The sequence below is a fragment of the Terrapene carolina genome, unplaced genomic scaffold (genome assembly GCF_002925995.2).
Source record: "Terrapene carolina triunguis isolate 2854851 unplaced genomic scaffold, T_m_triunguis-2.0 Scaffold142, whole genome shotgun sequence".
Lineage (NCBI taxonomy): Eukaryota > Metazoa > Chordata > Testudines > Emydidae > Terrapene > Terrapene triunguis.
The window spans coordinates 3,897,678-3,921,846 of record NW_020664493.1 but is presented as its reverse complement, the minus strand read 5'-3'; the positions used below and the strand labels follow the sequence as shown (position 1 = coordinate 3,921,846).

Genomic DNA, 24,169 nt, shown 5'->3' with positions numbered 1-24,169 from the left:
CTCGTTGTTCCAGTATCTTTGCTCAGCAAATCCTAGTCCAGGGGTGGGCAAACTTTTTGGCCCGAGGGCTACATCTGGGTGGGGAAATTGCATGCAGGGCTATGAATATAGGGGCTGGGGCAGACAGTTGGGGTGTGGGAGGGAGTGTGGGAGGGGTGCAGTGTGCAGGAAGGGGTTCAGGGCAAGGGGTTGGGGCGCAGGAGGGGTGCAGGGTGTACAAGGGGGCTCATGGCGGGGCTGCAGGAGGGGTTTGGGGTACGGGCTCTGGGGTGGCAGCGGCGCGCATCAGGGCCAGGGCAAGATCCCTGCCTGCCCTGGCCCCGCACCACTCCCCGAAGTAGCCGGCACCACGTCCCTGCGGCCCCTGGGGGAGGGGAAGGCAGCGGGCTCCAGATCCGGCCCATGGGCCATAGTTTGCCCACCCCTGTCCTAGTCTGACCTTTTCAAAATCCCTCCTCCTATCCCCATTCCTCCCCCTAGCTCCTTGCCCACCCAATCCCAGCTGCTGTGTCTCAGTCCCTCCACTATTTCTCTCCCTTGTCCCAGTCTGTTACCCACACCCCCATGTTCCCATCTACTCCCCCTGTAGGGTCGGCTCTTGTCCCCTTTGCATTTGAATCAGGCAGCTTCTTCCTCCAACTTGCCTCGGCCCAGCAAGGGGGTTGTCTTTGAAAGCACAGCAGTGACAGGCTCCCTACTCTCATTTCAGCTGCTCGAGAGCTGAACTTTCACAGAAAGCCCTGCTCAGCTATGGGCCGGAGCATGCCCAGTGCACACAAAATCTTTGGGGAAGTTAGCTGCTAAAATCTAAGAAGTTTACTTAAGCATGTGCAAAGTGCAATTTTTCACAGACTTAACTTGCCCAGACTTGGGTGGATTTTTCACAAAGACACATCCCAGACACAAAGACCATCGCACACCCAAATTTGGAGTCCTTGCTCCAAAGCACAGGGCACTAGAGATTTTTTCAAGGAAAAGGTTGCCAGCATTTTTTTTTTTTTAACATAGGCCAAACAATGTATTTTTCCCTAATGTTCTCTGAAACAGCTGGGAGGGAAAAATAAAATCCACATGTGGCAGAGACCCTGAGTGGAAAATTGCAACCCAAATGGTTAAAGTTTGGCAAAGTTATAAGCAACTGATTATAAAGGGAAGTGTCAGTGACATTTCTATTACAGAGCCTATGATTATGCAGAGGATGAAGACTAGGGTAAAAAACACTGCAAACTGGCAGGTGTTTTTCTGATAGTTTCTTGGTTCAGCAGAAAGAGAATGGTATGTGCACAGTTTGTTTCCTCCCAATTAGATATTGGTCTCCCTAGATTTCCATCCAGCTTCAGCTCACTAGTACAATCTCTTTAAATTCTCCAGTTTGGATGTCAAAGCCATGCAAATGCACTTAGAGAAGCTGCCACATGCAATATCTGTGACCAGCTTTGTAGGTTCACATCAGCTCTCATAATGGTCTTAGCAGCAGAGGCCAGAAATACTAAGGCACTGGGCCTACAAAATCAACCATCTTGACAGCCTGGGCTGCAGTATATTAGCTATATCGGTGACTTTTGCAGAAAGGAGAGTCTCAAGAAGACAAGCCTCCTGCTAGAGAGTGACCTTCTTCGGCAGGGATTCATATAAAAGTTGATTCTCTCTGACTGTTGGAATGCATGTGTAAAGTCTCCTATGGTAAATGTCACAGCACACTGCTGATAGATGAAGCCCCAATAGGAAAACTGTCTAGTTCTAAATCAGGTACCTAACATACACCAGATAGTGAACCTCACTTTGGCAAAATGTCCTCAGATGGGACACAAGACAGACACCTCGACACTCAAAGGTTTGGCTAGAGTGAATTTTTTTGAGTTAGTTTCAAATGGGGTTGACTACCTCAGTGTTACACCAATTAGCTAACCATTTCTTTTCTTCCTGTAAACTTGATATACTAACAACTTACACTGAAGTGTTTAATAGGCAACCCATACTGAGCATTTCCTGATAGTGAAAGATAATTCCCTAAGACTGTCCAGTGTCACCTAAACTGAAAATTTCAGTCATAGGTGAACAGCCACTGTAGTAAGGTCCACCAGTGCAAGCCCATACTATAGATAAGCAAAGTTGTGATTTGTACCAGTACAGCAGACCCTTCTTTGAAATTGTACGTGGTGAAAAAAATTATAGCATAACAGCTTTGCCCATCTACATTAGAGGTTTCCATCTGTTCAGCCACACTGGTGGCTGGCCACTGAGGCCTGAATCAGGGCAAATCTCCGGTGGAGATAAGTTAAAATGTAAGCCAGTATGGTTTGAGGACAAGTATGATTTATAATGGTAAAATGTAATAGGGCTAATACAATTAGATCTAGCAAGTGATACTGAGTCATGATAGTGAAGAAAAGATCATAAAGGAAACACTTTAAGATCTTGACTGTATCTAAAATTAGTGACACATTTACATAACCAATAAAGTCTACATTTGACTCACCACACAGTTAAACGCTGCATGTAAGAAAAGGAAAGAAACCCATGCAATTTCCATCCTTACTGTGGCAGATTCAGTTGTCTCAATGCAATACTCCTCTGAAGAAGAAAGATTTTAGTAGATGATGAGAAACTTAGTTATCTTGCAATCAACTGTAGAGAATATACTTTTAAAACTATTTTTTTACATATTTATAGCTATTATAATGCGAGAAATAATTTTAGAATAATTAACTTTTCACTGCCACTTTTGTTCAAAAGAGTTTCTGAAGTCATTCTAGCTGTAGCTGATGAACTTGAGGAACAATTGACAAAATATATTTTAAATTTGTAATGGTATAGGAAGTGCTGTGAAAGTAAAACAAAACAATTCAAATCTCATTAGCTTTATTAAAGTCATGCAGAGATTTAAACTAATTTAAGTTTGTACAATAACCATGTGGACAAAATGTTCATAAATGTTTATGAAGAAGGCTGTAGTCTGAGACGGTTCCTATACTAAATTCAGTGTTAAAGGAAATGTTCTAGATTTACTGCCAGATTCTATGTGGTTCTAAAAATCTGTACTGAACTGGTCAAAATATAGAACAAAAACAATAAGTTCTTTTTTTTTTTTACAACATGAATTAACACACTCAGAAGATAAGTCGGATGACATCAAAGTACTTCCTTAGGATCATTTGCAGAGAATGGCCAACTTTACTTCAGCAGCACAGTTAATACTGGAGATATTTACAGAGTTAACGCCAATATTTACGTGCTGCTAATGTACTGCTGACATCAGGATCATGTTAATTCATAAGTGACATTTCTCTTCAGGAGGATGAAATCCTTGTATTTTTGAGGCAGCACAATATGGCCTGCACCTTTTCAAAACCCACAAACCATTATGTGCTGCTACGTTAGCCCAAGGTGTCTACAAAACGTCAAAGGAGTGAAAGCATAAGCTGTAAGTCAAACCCCACATTTTCTTGTTTAACTTTAACATTAATTTTACAGTATTGACATTAGCTATTTTAATACATTACAAATCCTTCATTAACATCTACTTTTAGTAGTGGACCAATATTCCACTTACAATTAAAGTCAGCTTTAGACTTTTGTTCCTGTCAAGTTAGCACACAGTAACTTTATGGTCCAAATTTCAGATCCTTGTCAAACTAATTAAATGCTGTGGATAGTTCTCCTCTGATTAGATGTTAAGTTTGATGTCTCTAATGTGCAAACTTCAGTTCATCTTGACATTAAAAGAAAATTTTAAAAATCCCCGAAACATGTTTCTTCTTTCCCTTGAATGGAAATCTTTTTGATATTGCTATAATTTCAGGGTCACCTTTAACAATACTAGAAGTTAAAATCTAGGTTAAGTAGAACTGTCAGTTTCAAGAGGTGAGCAAGAAACTGTAGGTCATATCTCAAAAGGGCTAGCACCTTAGCATTTACAAGAGATACTCTTGGGCAGGGGGATAGTTTAAGCACCCCAACCCCTTTAGGAAAAACCCACAAGAGTTAATAAGAGTGCTGGCTCTCACTCAGGCCTACTCTACACTAGACAAGATGTAGAAAAAACTCTCCTACTCTAGAGTCTCTAGACACGGCTTATACTGGCAAAAGTATTTTCACTGGTATATTACCGGTTTCCCAAATAAAATAAGGGCCTGTCTTCACTACCCGCCTGGATCGGCGGGTAGAAATCGATCTCTAGGGGATCGAATTATCACGTCTCGTCGGGACGCAACAATCAATCCCCGAATCGACGCGCATACTCCACCAGCGCAGGTAGGAGTAAGCGCCGTCGAGGGGGGAGCCACGGCGGTCGATTTGCCGCCGTCCTCACAGCGGGGTAAGTCGGCTCGGATACGTCCAATTCAGCTACGCTATTTGCGTAGCTGAATTTGCGTATCTTAAATCAATCCCCCCCCAGTGTAGACCTAGCCTAAGTTATACTGGCAATAGCACTTGTTACGGCTATACTAGGGCTTTTGCTGGTATAGAAGTGTAAAAAACCACACACCCCTAATTGATGTTACTATACTAGTGAAAGTTTCTGATGTAGACCTGGCCTTCGGTAGTTTGAGATGGAATGGTCCATGACTTCAAACTGAGCGTTGGGAGCAAAAAACAAGAACACAATGCCTCACACAGAACAGAATCACTGGCAAAGGTGACGTAGTGCAGACAATTTTTTTTTTTTTTTTTTTACAGAAAATATTTGTGTCCATGTCATTTTCCCTTACCCACTTGCCTCCTAGGAGCATCAGGGCAGGTCTATACTAGAAAGCTTTGCTGGCATAGCTATGTTAGTTAGGAGTGTTTTTTTTTTTGTTTTGTTTTGTTTTTTTAAGCCAACGTGGCTATACTGGTAAAAGCTCTAGTATAGTCACACATATCTGTATAAAAGTGCTTATACTGATCAGGAAGCTGGCACAAGTATAAATATATAACTGCATCTTTACTAGGAAGGTTTTGCCAGTTTACCTGGTATAAACCAGCAAAGCCCTCCTAATGGTGGATAGTGACAGGCCTTAGAATCAGTTTCCATTATTTTCTGGTGTTTAAGAATGGTGTCTTAAAATTTGTCACCCTGACGAAGACCAATGGTGCATCTACTCAGTTATCCTGTTACAGCGACTAATGCTGGATTATACAGGAGGTCTGACTACATAGTCTCTCTGAAAATAAAACCAAAAATGCACCTAACTGCAATACTGTGCCAGGACAGTAAATTTCTACCTGAAGAGATTGGGCTAATCATACACTGAGGAAGGGAAGGGAGGGGAAATAGAAAGCCTTCACCCCAGGAGTTACAGTGTTGATGGAGATCAGGGAATGGACCACTCATAAAATAAATTTACTTAAACCTACCTGGCCAAAGGTGGCAAAGGGGTTCTCCACTAAACCAAATAAACTCATGCCCATTGGCTACCAATTTATTTAAAAGATCAAAAGAAACACAAAATAGCTAAATACTGCCAACATTTAATTCCTTTAAAAACACATTTCTTACTAATGATCACGTACTGGCCAAATTCAATTGAATTGCCTTGTTCTTAGACTTTTGAAGGTTTTTACTATGTTAGTTATTTACTCAACTCTAAAGTCACACTACACTCTTCATAACAAAGTCTTGGCAGAACCTTTCTATATATGTTTTCTAAAAGCAATTTTTAGGCTGAGAACTGGTAAGTTAAAAATCTTTCCAACATAGGGCGACATCATCAACTGTGAAGGGACAGGAAGCTTCCATTTTTCTACTTATGTTTCTTTGGAATTTTTTTTTTTTTTGGGTGGGGAGAGTTGAGGTAGAAGAGTGCATCGCACCCCGCAAGAACCACCCAGAGGCTTAGGCCCCAGAATCTTCAAGTCTCTGAGATCTGCTGGAAGTCAGGGGTATCCACACAAAGGCCCATACCGCTGCCAACCCCATCCTTTGGAAGTAGGACTAATAAAATCATGTTGCCAGAGATGCCCTTGAAGCCACTCATTTAAAGAGGTGGTTTGTTTTCCAATTTAGGGGGGCAAGCCAGTAGAAGTTAAAGTGATGGGGTATGTCCACTCTAGAAATGCTACAGAACTGCAGCTGTGCCACTGTAGTAAGTCCAACTCTCATAGAGGCAACAGCTAGGTCAATGGAAGAACTCTTCTCTGCGTAAGCTCGAAAGGTTGTCTCTCTCTCACCAACAGAAGTGGTCCAATAAAAGATACTACCTCATTCACTTTGTCAATTTAAAACCAGGCATATAAAGATTAAATACAGTAAATAATTACTTTAACATCCCTTCTGAACTGTTCTACAATGTTCACATTGTGACTTTTCTTAATACTTGTAGTAGTAAAAAAAAAAAAAAAAAATCAATCAAGTTTGCTAGGGCAAGAATTCAACACACACTCTACCTCTTTTTCAGTTCACAGAAAGGAGTAGGAGGAATCTAAGCAGATGCACTTTATTCTCTGTTCTAGGGAAGAACCACAGATCGAACTTTTAGTTTTTTTTTTCCAGAGGAGATGAACCTGAAGGGTCCCATCCATACTGACTGTAAAACACCCTAAGGGCTACAATTTAAGTCTGGTATGAGATGGGAACAACATCCTGCTCTGGGTCAAATTCATTGTACAAAAAAATCAAGAATGCATAGTAGAGAAGACTTGTTTGATACTTTCACCTACAGTAATTGATATGTTCCAAATCCTGTGGTTTCTCTTTAGAAGCTAGTAACAGATAGTACATTGCTGGACATCCACAAGTCTTTTAGTATATTCTTATATGTGGACCAGACACTAAAGTGAGCAGGGTTGGGTGTAAGCCTCTAATTTACTTCACATCTGAAAACCATAGCTGCTTAAGTCAAACTGCAGATTCTGGAGGTTTGTTTGCCTCTCCCACCCACCAAATGTCAGGTAATATATATCAGATCAAATGATAATATCAAGAAAACATCCAGAGTATTGGCTTTTTTGTCCAGACAAAGACTGCAAGCTTGGGCATAGTCCTTGGAAACAGTTTATTATTCAAAAGTATTATTTGCTGAGGTTCCTTCTACCCATGTGCAATGACTCTGTATTCTGTCAATATGCCTTTGCACTCCCTATCCGTGATATGTAAAACCCTGAGTGAAGGCTTTTTGTCCCAATGAAAAACTCATAGCTTGTGTAACACCCTGCTTTGTAGGCCCCGTGGTACTAAATGCATACACCACAGCACTGCCTGGAAGCTGGGAAGTAAGATAACCAAGATTAATCAGACTGCCCTTCTAATTTGCTTTGTTCTTGGCCAGTTCCACTGATTTGCAAGCACTCCACCTAGGGTATGTCTACACTACAGGATTAATCCGAATTTAGATAATTCGAATTTGGGAAACAGGTTGTATAAATTCGATTGTGCGCGGCCACACTAAGCACCTTAATTCGGTTTTTAACCACATTAATTCGGTGGTGTGCGGCCACACTACCCCATTAACTTAAACACAGTAATTCGGTGGTGTGCGGCCACACTAACCCTAATTCGAATTAACAAAATCGATTTAGGCTCTACTCCGTTCGTCGAGGTGGAGTACAGAAATCGATTTAAAGGGCCCTTTAATTCGAATTAACTGGCTCTGTAGTGTGGACGGGTGAAGGGTTAATTCGGATTAACGCTGCTAAATCCGAATTAATCCCGTAGTGTAGACCAGGCCCTAGTCAGATTGGTATGTTGTCCGAATCAAGTCAAAATCTTGCAGCAAGTAATCTTTCAGGGTATGCTACTTTTTCAACCACTATATTAGATACAAGCTTGTACTGTATGGAAGCATAAGCCTCTTCAAATTGTCATTTTGTAGTCTACTGCTGCATAGGTATGATATACAATTGGGTAAAAAGACAAAAATTGGACCTTAGCACAGAACAATGAACCCCAGCAAACTTGGTCCTCACAGCTGGGTGTGTCTTCCAAGGATTCTAGAATGAGAGAAAATGCCATGAAGTGAGAACCAGAAAACACAAAAGGACTGGTTGGCCTCTTGTTAACTCCCAGCCCCTGGAACAATGTTTTTACCCTACGTATTTCTCTTTGTGTGTCCCGAAAGAAGATAGTCTTTATGCACCAGCCATCCAGAACAGAGATAATGTGCTATCTTTTCTTCTATGACCTGGTGTCACTACTGTCACAATTTTCATAAGCGTTCAGGAGGCCAAAAGGCTTGAAGGGAAAGGTCATCCGTTATTTGTATCTAAAGGATCACTGATCCAGTGCACAGACAAGGAAGCCCGCTAGTCAAGAGCAGAGGAACCCCTAATATTTGCTGTCACTTTGACATAATATTACTGCATTATTATAGTGCCCTTAATTTGACACTTGGACAGAAGTTTCAGATGTTCCATGGGAGGCAGACTCTTAATCCATTTTGGATTTCTGTAATCCATTCAATGTTGGCTGTGGAGATACAGAAATAACCCTATCTGAACTACTTCTGATTCCAGACCCTTTTATTTTGCAGTTGAATGTGTGTGGGAAAGATTACTTTCTAAAATGTGTACATATGAGCATTTTGTTCATGAAATAGCCATACGCTCAGTTCTCGGAGCAGTTACCCATTACTCCTGTGTATTTCGAGGCAGACAGTATTGATTGCTATTGTAATTAGTGAAGGTGACTTTTGAAGCTAGAGTCATCCAGGTAAAGTCCACAATTTTCTTAGTAGATTTACCAAATTAAAGGAACTTCATCACTCCTTCTACTCTGCAAAGAGCACAAGAATGCTAAGTGCATTCTGCTGCTCTGCATTAGGCTCAATATTCAGTACTATAAGTAAAATCTCCAACAATTAATCTGAATACCAAAAAAATTAAGGAAAGGAAGTATGATCTAATAGCTAAAGCACAGGACTAGATGTCAGGAGGATCCAAGTTCTACTCCCAGCTCTGCCAAACATTGTCTAGTAAATATCCACAATCCTGAACATCAGAATGGTCATGAATCTTCTTGACAATTAACAGCTGATTTTTTTTTAAATAAAAGTATTTAACAGTACATGAGACTCATTAATTTAAGTAAATGGCAGTCTTCTCCTTTGGAGGCATTTTCCCCTGAGGATACGGAGTCATTTTTGGAGTCATCATTAAATTCTGGATTATCTTTCTTACTCCAGAAGGGTACGGGGGGGGGGGGAGGGAGGGGGCGATCACTTTTTCACATATGAAAGATGAGGCTAGCACTTATCTACCTCAAGGGAATTGTAGCGCTAAACCAAATATTTGCAATTTACTTTAACAATTCAAAAAGTCATTATTTAGTAAACAATGTTCAAAAACAAAATTCCAGAAATAAATGTATTCTGCCTTTTTAAGTTACCTAACAGGACAGGACTGAAATGATGAACTTAACTTAAAGGCCCTGAAACTAAGATTCAGATGTTAGATAAAATTACAGAACTTATCTTACAACAGTGTAACTCTTAAAAGCACTGTACATCTCCAAAGCTTTCAAAACAGATTTCTAGTGCTTTCAAATGGAAATAGATTTTGAGCCTATTCTGCATCAAATTGTTTAGAAACCTGCTCCGTTTTAAAGTTTAGATTCAGTATTTAAGACAATTCAAATTGTCCTTTCTTCCAAGATTTAAATGAAGTGGTAAGAATTTTATATTATATGGGCCTTTCTTGTAATATGAATAATAAATTGTAAGGCACCCCAAATTCTTTCGGAAGGAGATGACTGTTCTTCACTATCTTCCAAGAATTACTGGCATGGATATACCAGATCCTTTGTGGTGAAGAGTAACCCACACGTTAAGGAACATCCATAAATTAAGGAGCGTATGCTACCTGGCAGATTTCCCCTTCTAATTCTGAGTCAGAGGTGTCATATTTTTTGTCAGAGGCTGGGAAGACACTGCCAAGAGAATCTCTCCTCCTGTGTGCCACATGAAGCCACCTGTTCACAGACAGAACAATCCTGTACCCTGCATCTGCAGAGTATTATTGCACACTTGTTTTCCTCGTTTTGTTCTGTGTTCTTAGACCTTCAATATTTCCTAAGAAAATATACAACAAATAAAACCCTAAAAATAAGCTTTAAGAACTTTTGATCGAACTTTCTACATCTGACTGCTTGATTCAGAGGTAGGAATCAAATTGGTAGCAAAAGGAAGGGGGAGGAGTCAATCTGAACCAGGTGGTATGAAAATGCTTGTTCTTTCCATTCTAGGCTTCTTGCCTGCCTATTTGTAAAAGAAACAAAATGGATCTGATACTGCAAACACTTACCCACATGCTTAACTTTAAGCATATGAATAGTCTAACTGGCTTCAGTGGGAATACTCACATGCTTAAAGTTAAGCTTGCATGTGTCTGCAAGATTGGGGCCTAACCTCAGTCGACACTGATGGAAAATAAATCAGACCACTATGGACATTATATGATATGAGAGATGACACCTGGAAGCAGAAAACCTAACCACTTTAGAAGGGGCTAAATGCCAAAGAAAAAAAAATGTAACCGGGACAGTTTGCACATTAACAAGTCAAAATTTTTGTTTTCTTCTTTTGCAGGTTCATGAAGGTTAGATGTTGTGGATTTTATTCTAAGTGACAATTCAATCTCTATTCTGAAGGCTCCAGCACTGTTGCAGAAGACAGACATAAATTTTACCATAACAACATATCAAATATTTGGGTCATTGATTTGATTTTTAGAAGAATTATTACATTTACAGATGACCTTTAAATAAAATGGTACTTAAAAGGGAATATTTTAGAGATATTTATTAAACTACATACAGAATGCATAAATGAAAGTATTTAAAAGAACTGTAAAGCATGTAAGGATATTCTATAATGAACATTATAACTACAACAGAAACTACACCATCCTCTAAGCAAATTATGGAACAGCTGATTATGTAGTAAAATAGTAGAACATACATACAAAAAGTAAACTAGTGGTCTCTCTCCATTTCTCAAAGATTTAATATCAAACAACAGTAGTGAAGGCTCATGTTACTATAACTTCATTTTTACATAATCGATGTAGTTACATTTTCAAGCACATTAGTACTACCTTATTTTTGTGGTAAGTTATCATTATGAATATATACAAAATACATCTTATGATGTGTTATCCTTGATTTTTATAGCTATTTGACCGTACCTGCTAATTGACATAATTTGATATTTTGCAAGGAGTCTCCTACTAAGTGTAACTACTCGAAATAAGTTAGAATGAGGCAAACAGTTGATTATAGGCTACTGATGGATTTCTGCTCATTCAAAATATGCTTATTCTCCTCATGCTCTGTTTTCCTCAAAATTTAATAAAAAAAATAAAATAAAATAAAAAAAACATTAAATTTAAGTCTCACTGTGGTGGCACCTTGCCATCTCAAAATCTGTGTCTTTATGAAGCTATTTGAAGGGTATTGTGCAGAGTGCACGGACAAAAACAAAACAAAACCAAAAAAGCACATTGAGAACACGTTATGTTTATCATGGTGGGTGAACTCCAATTTAACAAAGCATAAGAACTTTCTTAACTCTATCTCTATTCAGCAAAGCACTCAAACATGTGCTGAAGTGTTTTGCTAAATAGGGAGGGTGTGCTGAATCAAGGCCTTAGTGACTAGTTTGATACAGTTTCCTACAGAACAGAAAATGGGTCACCCACATAGGTTAAAGCGAAGTTATTTTGCACTCTAAAAATTTAGACATGAAAAATATTCATAATGTTGAGTTGTCACATTTTCATCACAGAAACCTCAGTGGGATGGACAAACTGAATTCTACACATGAAAAATACAAAGGATGAATCCATTTTCTAAACAGGAATTTTTTCAAGGAAAATATTTTTGTGTGTAGGTTCTTGTACTTGCTAAATCAAGTATTTAACATTGGTATACATTTCTTATGGCGAGTTAGCAAAGGTATCAATTTTAGCTATAGATATAAAGTACTGATAACCAAGTCACTATGACTGCAAGGTTATAGTTGACATCAATACCTTAATTACAAATCTAGGGAAAGTTACTGCTTTAAAGACATACAGAACTATCTTTCAGAACCTAATGCTCTAGAAGAAATTATTTTCTGACTGATAGTTCAAATTCTCCAATTTATAAACTGGATGCAAAACAAGCACTCTTGCAAACTAAGACCCAGATTTTAAACCTTACTATGATATTGAGAAAGAATAGGCATTTCCCTGTGGTCATATTTCAAATTATATTTGTATGCACTACTGAAGTGAGCAAAGATTTAAATTCCATTTTTAAATCAAATCTACAGTTTTACTAATTGAAGTAGGGACAACATATATTTAATAATCTTTGCATACAATCCACATTAAATTGAGATATATGCATACATAATGAAGATCAGAAAGTGGCCCTTTGTTTAAAAAGCAGCTGTGACACCCAAGATGATGTCTCCTAATTAATATTCTTCCCACCTTTGGGCCAAAACATGTTAGGGTAGGCTCATGGAGAGGATCTGCACAGATACTGGTGAAAAATAGGAGATGGTGGAGAAGCATCATTCTCCCTTCTTCGAAGCCAGCAGAAGACCCTCTGCATGTTTGGAGGCATGAAAAAGAGAACCTTTCTGTTCACCAGGGTTTTGCCTGTACAAGATTCATAGATTCATAGATTCTAGGACTGGAAGGGACCTCGAGAGGTCATCGAGTCCAGTCCCCTGCCCGCATGGTAATGCTAACAGGGTAAACATTATGTTGCAAAGAATCCTCTTTTACGATGTGAATTCTCTACATGTGTGTTTTGAGCCAATTACAGGTGAGGCTTCCTATCAGGAAGAAATGGTGCCATGAGGGACAGCAGGCCTCCTTCTAATCCCCCACTCCTGGCAGATGTTTTGGGTAGCTTACATTTATGGGTGCTTGGGAGTGCTGTGCTACTCTCTCTGTGCTAACAGCCTGGAGATCACACCCCCAGCCCAATCTACCAAGGGTCAACTTTGCCCCAGGAGGTTACCAGCACAAGTTCCAAGTCATAACCTAGGATTTCCCAGTCCTACTGCAAATTTCCCCCACATAGGGGATAATTTAACCCATTTTAGATATATTATGAAGTATTAAATGCAAACTCTATGCATTTTTTAAAATAGAAAATAAAGCCAATTAAATAAAGCTGCAAAGACCATAAAATGCTGATTATAACACTATTTTCACAGAAAATCTCTTTAAATTAATGTTAATTGTCACTATTTAGACCCAGTCGTTTCCCCCTAAGCAAAACCATCTTTAATACAAAAGGGGGGTTGGTGTGAGTGGCAGGCTGAAGTAATAAGACTTTGTTTTGAAGATTTTAAAACAAAGCATTTACTACCATAAAGAAATAAGGGCAAACTCAAAGGTTAAGATATTAATGCAATGGTGTAAATATTTTTACATATGACTAAATGTTCAATTGCATTTCACAGAAAAGCTGAGTTTCTTATTTTTTAAAAATAGTGTACCTGACAGAATAAGACATTCCCCTCCTACAATACTTTAGTTGTGAAATAATTTTCTCATTAAATATTGCCATAAAAACATTAGAGAAATACACCAGACTGGGGTTCCCCCCAGAGAATATGTAAGTTATTCAGATTTTTCACTTCAGAAAATGCTTGCAGTGAATACCCAACTATTATTTCAAATAAACTCAGAAATTAGCATGTTTGGTAATAGAGGATTACTCAGACATTAAATAGACCAGTCAATCAGCAACCACATCTCCGAACATACTGCTTCCCCTCCAAATTATTATCTGAACACTTGACAAGATAGCCAATTCAAAACAAGGTAGATTAAAAAAATATTAGTGCAGTACAGTGAACAGTTAAGTAAGTGAACTCTGATTATAGAAAACCTCAAATGCAGTTTTAATTTATTGATTTGGAGGCACTTCGACCAAACTTTTTGTTAAAAAAAAAAAAAAAAATCAAAAAAAAAAAAATCAAGATGAGGTAATCCCCCCATCCACATCTAGACATATGTTTTTGGGTAAAAGAACAGATATTTAAATATCAATTAGTTTTAATTATTATTGCTAAAGATGATCTGCATGTAGTTTGTTGCTTCTTAAAAATTAAGTCTCATGAAAACAATGTTTATTCACAGGCAAGGAAAAATTAAGTGGACCAGTCTCAAATCCTTATTACACAGATGTCTTACTAAATGACTGGCAGAATAAAAGTGAAATGCTTATTTAAATCTGATAACATTTTAATGTAGGCTTTTGTATGTTAAGGCTGGATTTAGTTTAAATCAACAAAAGCCAGGAAATGCAGTTATGAAGGATTCCAAAATTTTAAACTGCCTTGCCTAAGATATCAGAGTTTTCAAACAATGGGTGATTTTACATGTGTTGTAATAACTAGGCACAAGTTAAATAATTTTCATGAAGTAGATATGCAGCTATCCATTTCAATTGACTTAGAAAAGCAAGAGAAGACTATAAAGAACGCATAGGTAAATTGACACAGTAATCTGCAACAGCTCTTTTAGAGAGTTATGATCTATTATATGAGCATGTGTTGTCAGCTCTCAAAACTATTATTTAGCCAACATGTCTGTATAGTTTTGTGTACACACCTAGAGTAGGAATAATAAAAATGGTCACAAAATGTTACACATATGTAGGTTTGTAAAAAAGTAAATCTTGTACATTTTTATCCCTTTCACCTTCAATTACTATTAGATAATTAAGACTAATTCAAAAAGTTATGTTTAAATGCCCACACCAATTCTTTTGAAGGGCCCCTCATTGCAGTCCTTATTCAGGCAAAACTCCCAATTGTAGTCAACAGGAGTTTTGCCTAAGTAAGGATTGCAGCAGTCAAACTTAAGTGTGAGAAAAAACACACCTTACATCCCTCTAGACAGTCACTATACTCTCTTTTGGGCTGTGAATTATATAGACCAAGTTTCAGTATGGAAAATTTCTAGAACAAATCAAGAGCTGAAAAGTGGATTTTATAATGAAAATTGACAACTTTATTTAAAGTAGCAGTCCTGTGTGATATTTGAGCTTGTAAGTTAGTAAGTCTTCTGAGTAAGTGTGTTGGTACATATTTTAATTCCTCATTTTGAGGCAACTCCCCCAAAATATTACTATATTTCAAAACTATCCATTTAAGGAAATCAAGTATTTTGAACAAATATTAAAAAACAAAGGATTGCAACTATTAAGGCCATGATCCTGCAAATTTTTACTCATGGCAGTCTTTAGCACTATTTGTGTGTCTAAGAGTTTGCAGTATTAGGCCCTAAATTTACAATAATACTTTAGATTCATGGTTAAAATCTAGACAGCATATTTTCCTTCAAAATATTACATTAGAAATACCCTCAACGTTAGTCAGACTGAGGAATACCTTATCAAATTTTCACCTTTTAAATTTGTAACAAGGGAATTTTAGATAGATTTGCCTACCGATATCATTCTGATTTTCATTAACAGGATTGTAATAGCTTTTGCACAGAAAAATATGAGCGCAAACAAAATTATTAAAATGAATGCAAAGTCCTTATATTCTTAGAGAACTGGAAACTCAGATTATTCATAACTGAACAGTACCCACTGAATCAAGTACAGAGGTTCTGAACAGCTTCTAAAGTTTAAAAACTTTGCATGTTATGCAAAGTATCCCAAACAGGAGTATTAATAATAATCCCAATAAAATAGTAATTTTGGGGGGTTTGTTTTATTTTAATAGAGATTTAAAAAAATTCACTACCTATTTACAATAAAATAAACAAGGTGGTGGGTTTATCAAAATATAAAGTTATGCTCTAGTCCAAATTTATTTACATTTTATATTTTGTGTGTATTCAAGGTTTTGGTTTTCAGATGTTAATTTTATGTAGAAGGCTTTCAGTACCTACAAAATGGTCATACTATATCAAATATTTTCCACACATTCTTTAAGAAAAAAATATTTTCTAAAATATTGTTACAATAAAAGGTGTATTATTGCTGACCACTTGCAATCCTTCAACCAGATTTGAAATTAGCTACCGAATTAAGGCTAGATACATTTTACACATCTATGGATTTGCTGGAACTTTTTCAGGTACAGTCAGCAATTGTATGGGCTTATTGCAGCTTTTAAAAGAAAAGTTTATATCTTACATTTTAGTACAATTATTTTCTGCAAAGATATATACATTTTAAAAGGCAGTAAGATTTGATTAAGGCTAAAAGCTCTATACCAGCTGAATACTCAAATTGCTAATGTCACACACAATATGTTCATAAAATTAGTTTTTGCCACAATGCATTTTATGACAGAGATAAAGTCTTTAAATTTCTAGTGCTCTGTTTAGTGTTTAAACATAAATTTGTTTGATCTTAGTGCAATTACTTTTTAAATTTCAGTTGTTTATTTTAATGGTTAGCTGAGATTATTCATATACAAGTAGAGAGTTCTTGATTATTTTGAGTGGATTTCTCAGTTTCAACCAAATTACCACTAAGTGCAAAGCAAGACTTGCAAGATGAGTACTGTATATTCTATGTTTATTATTGTTAAATAATTCATTGTTTTACTGTATAATACTTAAATATTTATTGATAGGCTCCAAGATAAATGAAAATTTCTGATAACTCTTTATATAGGTGGGGTTTGAAAACAAATTTTGCAAATTTTATATTGCTTTAATTGTGAAGTGGCTAGTTATTAATAACTTTAAAAAATAATTTTGTACAGTACATTTAAATGCACTCAGCTAGTTCTCCATTCTTCTTTCACACACACTATTGACAACAGAATAAAATTACTTAAAAATAACTATTGTATCATCCATTACTATTATTATTTTGCATTACCAGTAGTAATTCCCAATACAAGAATATGAGAACAACACTATATGGAGAATTTATGTAACTCCAATAAGCAAGACAGTTGCAAGCTCAGCTTTTTGTACATATTTTGGCCACTTAACACACTGACTGTCTTCAGAGGGAAATGGAGACTGTTTTTTTATTTAGTCTTAAAACTTAACAGAGCGAATGTGAAGAAGAATAACTTCAGCAAACAGAAAATCTTTAATCCAGTATAAAACAGTTTCACTATGCATAAACCAAAGAAGTCCTATTACTACATGCATTTTTAAAAATAAAGAGCATCTGAAATATGTGAAATGTTAATATGTTATATACCATTCTCATGCTCCATCAGCTTCCCAGAGAGAATTTTTCAATCACAGAAGTAAGTTGTTCTCCAGAATCAGCTCTCTATTGAAAGGTCAAAACCTGCAATAAAAATGTCATGTATTATAACATATTTCTGACACCCACAGTTTCATGGTTGATCCCCAAACATAGATGTAGGTCATCAAGTTGACCCTCACTTTGTCTATGTTAAGGAAAACCCTAATTTTAAAAACACACACACACAAAAAAACCCAAACTGACTTGATTAGAAACACCTGTGATATGCTTCTTTATTATCAGTAGCCTCCTGAAACAAATCAGATTAGTATGTTTCTGCTTTCATTCTCCCTATAATGTATTCTTGTGGGAAGTAAGGGGGAGAAAGAGTGGGAGGGGAGAAAAAGAATTAAACAGTTAACTATAAACATTTAACAATTAACATGTGCGCTGTGATACTTCCTGAAATCCGCTACTGACTTTTATCAAGAAGTGTTTAGCATGTAGTGCTTTCTTTAAAACAGTTTTTAGCCCACTTTTTTCAAGACATCAGCAGTACAATCAACATTTTTAACAAGGAGGAATTGTATAAACACAATAAATTACTCTATAGCATCTAATGGAATTGTATAGTATTGCAGTCACACACATTTTAAAGGGGAGGAGAGGGGGAAATGTGACCATGGAATTTATTGGATAAAAACAAGGCAAAAACCTGATAAAGATGGTCACTTCAAATATTTACAGGAAAAAACAGTGAATTAATATAGCCAAATGCTCAGATTTATTTAGCTTTTGTACTGTAGGTGCTATGACAAGAAACATCCTAACTATGTCTAATAAATAAGCAGCAGATGATTAGATCTGGTCACCTGTTTACAAATATTTTCAATATATTTGCGCTTTACTCCTTAACTGTATTTTCAAGTTTTATTAAAGACAATGATAGTATTTTGAATAAGGTTAACTTGCTTTTATTGTAAAAATGCATTTTTCTTTACCTTTATTCCTCTTCCCCAATACATCTTCACTACTCCCACCCTTTTAAGCACAAATAATTTGGAAAAAATATCCAGCCAAAAAAATATTTCTTTTGTTGATTTTTTTTCTAAAAAAAATTATAGTAATATAATCGTTTACTATATTAAATGTTAAGTCTGAAGCTAAACATATTCCTATTATCACAAAAGAAATTTAAAATCACGATCAAGATATTTTTCTAAGTCCAAATGTTAATCCAATTGGACATTTCTTACTAGATAAACAAATTAGTGGATTTTTGACTCAATTCTCAAAGTTAATAATAATCTATATTTACAATGGGTACACTTACCAGCCTTTAGAAACTAAATAGCTAAAAATATATATATTTTTGCCACTTTCAGTAGTGGTTTCCTTTAGACATTAATAAAGACCACAGAGAGTCATTGCTATTTTTTTCAGTTTCAAGTAAAAATGGAGATTATATCTTGATTTTGAATAAGTCTTCTTTGGAAATGCTTTAGTATTTAGTAAAAGCTATATATTTGTATTTATACACCATTTGTGTGTATACACAATAATAAATGGGGACATACTTGTACTCTAGTTATTCTGAACTGCTAAAATTTTAAAAACTGTTCAGAATTAAAGAAAGATTTTGAAGTCTATTATTACTTTCCACAAGTAGAAACTAGCTTTTAAAGGTACAACTACAGTGAACTCCAATTAGACAGAAATATTAGTCAATTAAAAATAGTCAAAGTTACAACATAACTGAATTAGAAGTGAAGTTACATTATCCACCTCCAATCTTCATGCAAGACTGATGGAAGTTGTCATACAAAAATAAATGAAGTTGAGAACTAAATTTTTTCTCAGAATTATAGACTCATTAAATCTCTAAGGTATAGACCTACCCAAATGCTTCTTTTAGCAGAATTAGACTTAAAAAAAAAAAAATTACAATAAAGGGTTAAACAAATCAATACAGGCATTGATTTAAGTTATATTAAACAAAGACAGAAGGTTTAAACTAAGCCAATTCTTACCATTTCAGAAATATAGTGTACCACACAAAATTATGAAAATATTTTCATGATAATATAGAGTTAAAAAGAAAAGAAGTTCAAGTTTGATAAGTACTAAGACAGTGACTACTCAGCAATTCTATAGAGCAAGTGCCAATAATTCACAAAATAAATAAAACTGCAAACTGACTTTTTCATTTAGGTTTAAATTTAGACAACTTTCATATCCCTGTTATTTGTCTCACCTTTCCCTCAATATTTGTAGATACTTACTATTATTTCTATCTTAAAAATGCATTACTAGCTGAGTCAAAAATTAAATAACTTACTTCTAAACTAAAGTAGTGTGTAAAGAGTCAAAGAAATGTAATATACTACGTATAAAAATAAAGTGATTTTGTACAGCTTGGTCCAAACAAAAAATTAATATTATTAATAGGAAAGGTAGTATTTTTTTCTGACCACTGGTTCTAGCGCAAGATTATTATTATTAGCTATTTAGAACTTGCAAATAGATGCATAGCGAATATATCCAAAATATATGTATATACCTTAAAAAAAGCGATTTTCTGTTTTTTAAAAATTTTACTATCAAATATTCATTTCAATTGGACAGAAAAGCCTGAATTTTATTCCCTATAGCTTCCACAGATAGCCAAAAAAGTCTAAGATGCTCTACCTTTGACAATTTGTGATGAAATGAGTAATGAATGTAATTACTGAAATGATTAGTAATTTGGAAAATCCCCCTGTATCTAAGAAAGCAAATACCTCCAGCATATGCAGAAACTATAATTTTAAGTTTCCCAGTTCCTTTTAAATATAGTTTAATATTTCCTATCTCAAATATTAAAAAATAGTAAGTTGTTACAAAAACAGACCGTTACATTACTATTCTGTACATAAAAATAGGAAGCGTGTGTATATATATATATAGATATATATATCTATATATATATACACAAAACACTCCAGATTTTTTTTTTGATACACCTGTTAGAACAGCCTTATGACATCCAATATGGGTAACATAAATTTTCCCTGAGGAGTGTACCTATAGGCAGGTAGCATGTATGCAGTTCAAGCAATATATAACTACAAATTCTAATGTATCCTAATACAGAAAGTAACAATTAACTTAAGGAAATTAAAACTATTAAGTTTAGAAATAAGTTTTCCTCTATAGCTTTGTATTTCACATGGAACAGTAAGAAGTCTCGATTCTATTAAGCTTAAAAAAAAAAAAAAAAAAACCCCAAAGAGGACAGATGGTATATTCTAACTTTAATATCTAGCTAACTAAAATATTCTATCTTAAAATGTTGCTACAATAGATTTCCAATACAATACAAAAATATCAGTAAAAGCTACCCACGTAATTCCAAATTACTAGGAAATAGTCCTTTTTATTTATTAAAAAAAGTTTCTTCAATCTCCAGTACATTTACACTTGCAAAAAACAAACAAACAAAAACACCCTGTAACTCTTGGGAAGTTTCAGTGCAACTTTAGCTTTTAACAGGACAACTGTAGCATATTTGAAAAGTTTTTCTGAGAGCCAAAATAACTGAACAGGCTTAATAGAAACAAATTTATGAAGAGAATACTGATTATGTTTCATGACAAAATTATAAGCAATAATCTGATCACAAATGCATAATTATAACTTTCATTTATGGGTCTAGTGTAAATACATGTTTATTAGAGCTACAAATATATTTAGAGGAAATATCAAAATTAATCTTTTCTAAGGCCAAGTAAACCTCAGTTAATGTTTGACATTTTAACTAAGGTGAAAAATGCAAGCAGTCCTATGAGGTTCAATTTAAACTAAGTGAATTTCTCAAATACATTAAATGAGTAAATCAAGTATCAGGAAACCTATATAAATTACATAAATGCGCACTGTATAATGATATCAGATTGCTTGCTGCTTTCTTTTTAGCCACACCCACTTTTATATCATTATAAAAAATGGAAATAGTAAAGTTCTGAAATAAAAATGGAGCTAAAAAGAAAACACTGTTTGATGTAGTTAAATATCTAATAAGTACAAATATTTTAATTATAGAAGACTATAACAAAGCATATGTATGCTATGTACTTGAATGTCAGAGAATGAAATAAAGCATACGCACCTGTACAATACTTACCTGTTCTGTTTTATAAATTAACTATGAGTCAGGACAGTTATTTCCTTGAAAGTGAAAGTCAGTGTTTATAAGTTTACTTCCATTGCTGAGTAGTGTAAATCTGTTCAAATACTGATATTTTAAAAAGTATACACTCAGCTACAAAGAAACAGTTTTGTGCACATTGCCGCATAAAGTATTAAAAATGTTTCTTAAAACAGTTAAGTAGTAATCATGTACCTCCAAAGAAATAAATGATAAAATATCATAAGGTATTATTAGCATCACAATTTAACAGATTAAACTTAAATTTCTAGCTATGAGGATTTAATGATAAACTAGAGACAAACTAAGAGTAACTGTAGCTGAATAGATAGACTGAATAGTCTGATTTGTATACTGGATTTAAAAACTGAGAAAACCCCAGGGTTCACAATAAGAATGTGTTCTTAAACTATTGTATTTCTGCCTTACACAGAAAATACCTTGAATCCAGCTAACATGCTAAGTTTTGTATTTCACTTTAAGGCTACAAGCCTTCAGCCATGTACATAGAAATCCTTTGTACAGCACTTCTGCACCCCAACTCTTCTGTACGTCCCTCCTCCTACGTTACTCTATTAACTCATTATTTTCGGTGCAGAGGGTGCTAAGTAAAAAGCACATACTCTTGGCATTAACCAGAGTGGATAGATGCGCGCGCGGGGGGTTGGGGGGGTGCAGAGCGAGAGAAGCGGAGAAATCCTATGACCCAGTCCAACCTTCAAGCCCCAGTAATGCGTTCATGCAGCCAATCAGGGGGACCAAATACTCGGTCCAGTATTTTCTGAAGTGGCACATAAATGAGGGCCCGATCCTGAATTCACTGCGCACCCAACGCTCCCAGGGATTGAACGGGGGTTCTCGGTGCTCAAGGAAAGTAGACTAGTGCCTTGAGATCTAGCAGGATTCGGGGAAATATTCATACGTCTTTCTGCATCTGAGAAAGGTTCTGGCGGCCGAAAGCAAATAGGGAAGTAGGCAGAGGAATAAAAGTAGCGCTAGAAATTGTATCTGGGAAGGAGCCAGATGGTCTGCCTGTTTCTGAATCTGCAGTGCTGTACGTTAGCTTATCTGCCCCCTGTACATTATTATCCCCCCCCTACTCCCACCAAGTAACTGCTGCAACAAAAAGATGTCTTTCTTGTGTGTGCGCAACTATGAAGCGTGAGCGCCCACGCCAAATCCAGTCCCGAGAGGGTTAAATAGCGTCGTGGAGGAAAAGGCACAGTGTCACATATTATGTGTATGCAACGGGGTAATCGCTCATCACATACACTGCGAGAGTGAGCCCATTACATATCACCATAAGCACAAATACTCATAACCTAGGGGAGACCGAGAACCGCTGCCCACCGAGAACTGACATAGAAACAGCCACCAAAAAAATAGCTAAGCCAATGACAAATAGCGACCCGGGTGACAGAGACGGAGAATTTAGTAGGCGGAGAAGAGATGGTGAATGGCCACTTCTAATCACAGTATTAGGCTACGCTGCCTATGGGAACGATATTTACTCATTTTGCGGGGATGGAGGAAGAGAAGGCGAAAAGCACCTACAAATAACTGGTACAATTCAAACGGCCCCAAATTACGTTTTCTCTTTGAGCTAGGGAAGGAAACTCGCGTGTTAATGTTAAAAACACTGGGTAATATACGACTAAAAGCGCGTCGGTCCTTCGTTATTAGCCAAAGGGACGGGGATGATAAATGCGATAGCGTGCGGCAGCACAACCGTCACCCAGGGCTCTGCTAAAGGCGGCTTCGAGATCGTGACACGGGAAATTACGATCTTAAAAAGTGCGAGGCTGAGAGAGCTCCGAGACAGAGGAGTCAACCTGCCTTCATCGAAAGGAGACGGGGGGGGGGGGGGAGGAGGGGCTATTCGGGGGGCCCTAATCCGGGTTACAAACCCTGGGGGGGCGGGAGGCTGAGAGAGGGGAGCCCTGCTGGCTGCTGCAGAACAGTGGAACCAGCAATCGCTGTATCCCGAGCACTCTCCGGTCTGCCCCGCAATGCTCACGGCCACGGGGAACACAGCCTGTCACGTCACGTCACGGCAGAGGGGCGCCCACAGGGGGCTGGGAAGGCGCCCTCCGCTCGGGGTGCTCCGGGTCCCCAACCTGCCTCTAACTTCCCTGCCCATCTCTGCTTGGGGCTGAGCCGCTCCGAAGGCGGGGGGAGGGGGGCACAAGCGCTATCGCAGACAGGGTCTCTGCCCGGGAGATGCTCCCTTCAGCCGCCCTGGGGCGGGGGTTACCTGAGAGAGGCGGGCGCTCCGGGCCCCGATCCTCCCAGGCTGGAGACTGACAGTGACAGATACGCTGAGGTGCCGCCGCTACCGCCGCCCTGCTCACCCCACTGCTGCCTTCGGGGCCGGGATCCCCACCGCTCGCTCCCCGACAGGGTTTCGGGTGGATTTTTCCCGGAGGCGGGACACGGGTCGACACCGTTAACCGGACAACACCCTCCCCCCGCGGCCGCTCCCTCCGGCTCTTACCGCCTGTGCAGGCGCCTCCTCGGGCCGCGGGTATTTTTGGCGGCGGTCTGCGCCCAGCCCAGCGGCCCCGCCAGCTCCGGCTCCCCCGCGGCAGCGATGCGATCGGGCATCACTCGAAAATGGCGCCGAAAGCGCAGGACTCTTCATTCAAATTCGTTAGAGCCAGCCCCGCTGCCCCGGGGCATGCCGGGAATGGGGGGGGGGGAGCGAGGGGGAGAGCCGCTCGCGCTGAGGCAGCGCTACGGACCCGGCGCTGCTGTCAATAGCACCCCTCCCCCTCCCCGCTGGCGCGCGCTCCACCCCCTCCCCGCTAGCGCGCGCTCCCGCACTAGCAACCCAACCGCCACTCATGGGGGGGAAGGGAGGGGGGAATGTCACCCAGAGCCCCAGACCC

At 37.7% G+C, this 24,169-nt stretch overlaps 1 long non-coding RNA gene across 1 annotated transcript; it reads right to left on the bottom strand.

Annotated features, from left to right (window-relative positions):
• Positions 1–614: 614 nt before the first annotated feature.
• LOC112112599 lies at positions 615–23,877 on the bottom strand. The gene is made up of 3 exons (XR_002908620.2): positions 23,776–23,877; positions 17,105–17,197; positions 615–2,574 (listed from the first exon to the last, which is right to left on the bottom strand). It is a non-coding gene; the product is annotated as an uncharacterized LOC112112599 (long non-coding RNA).
• Between the last annotated feature and the right edge of the window lie 292 nt (positions 23,878–24,169).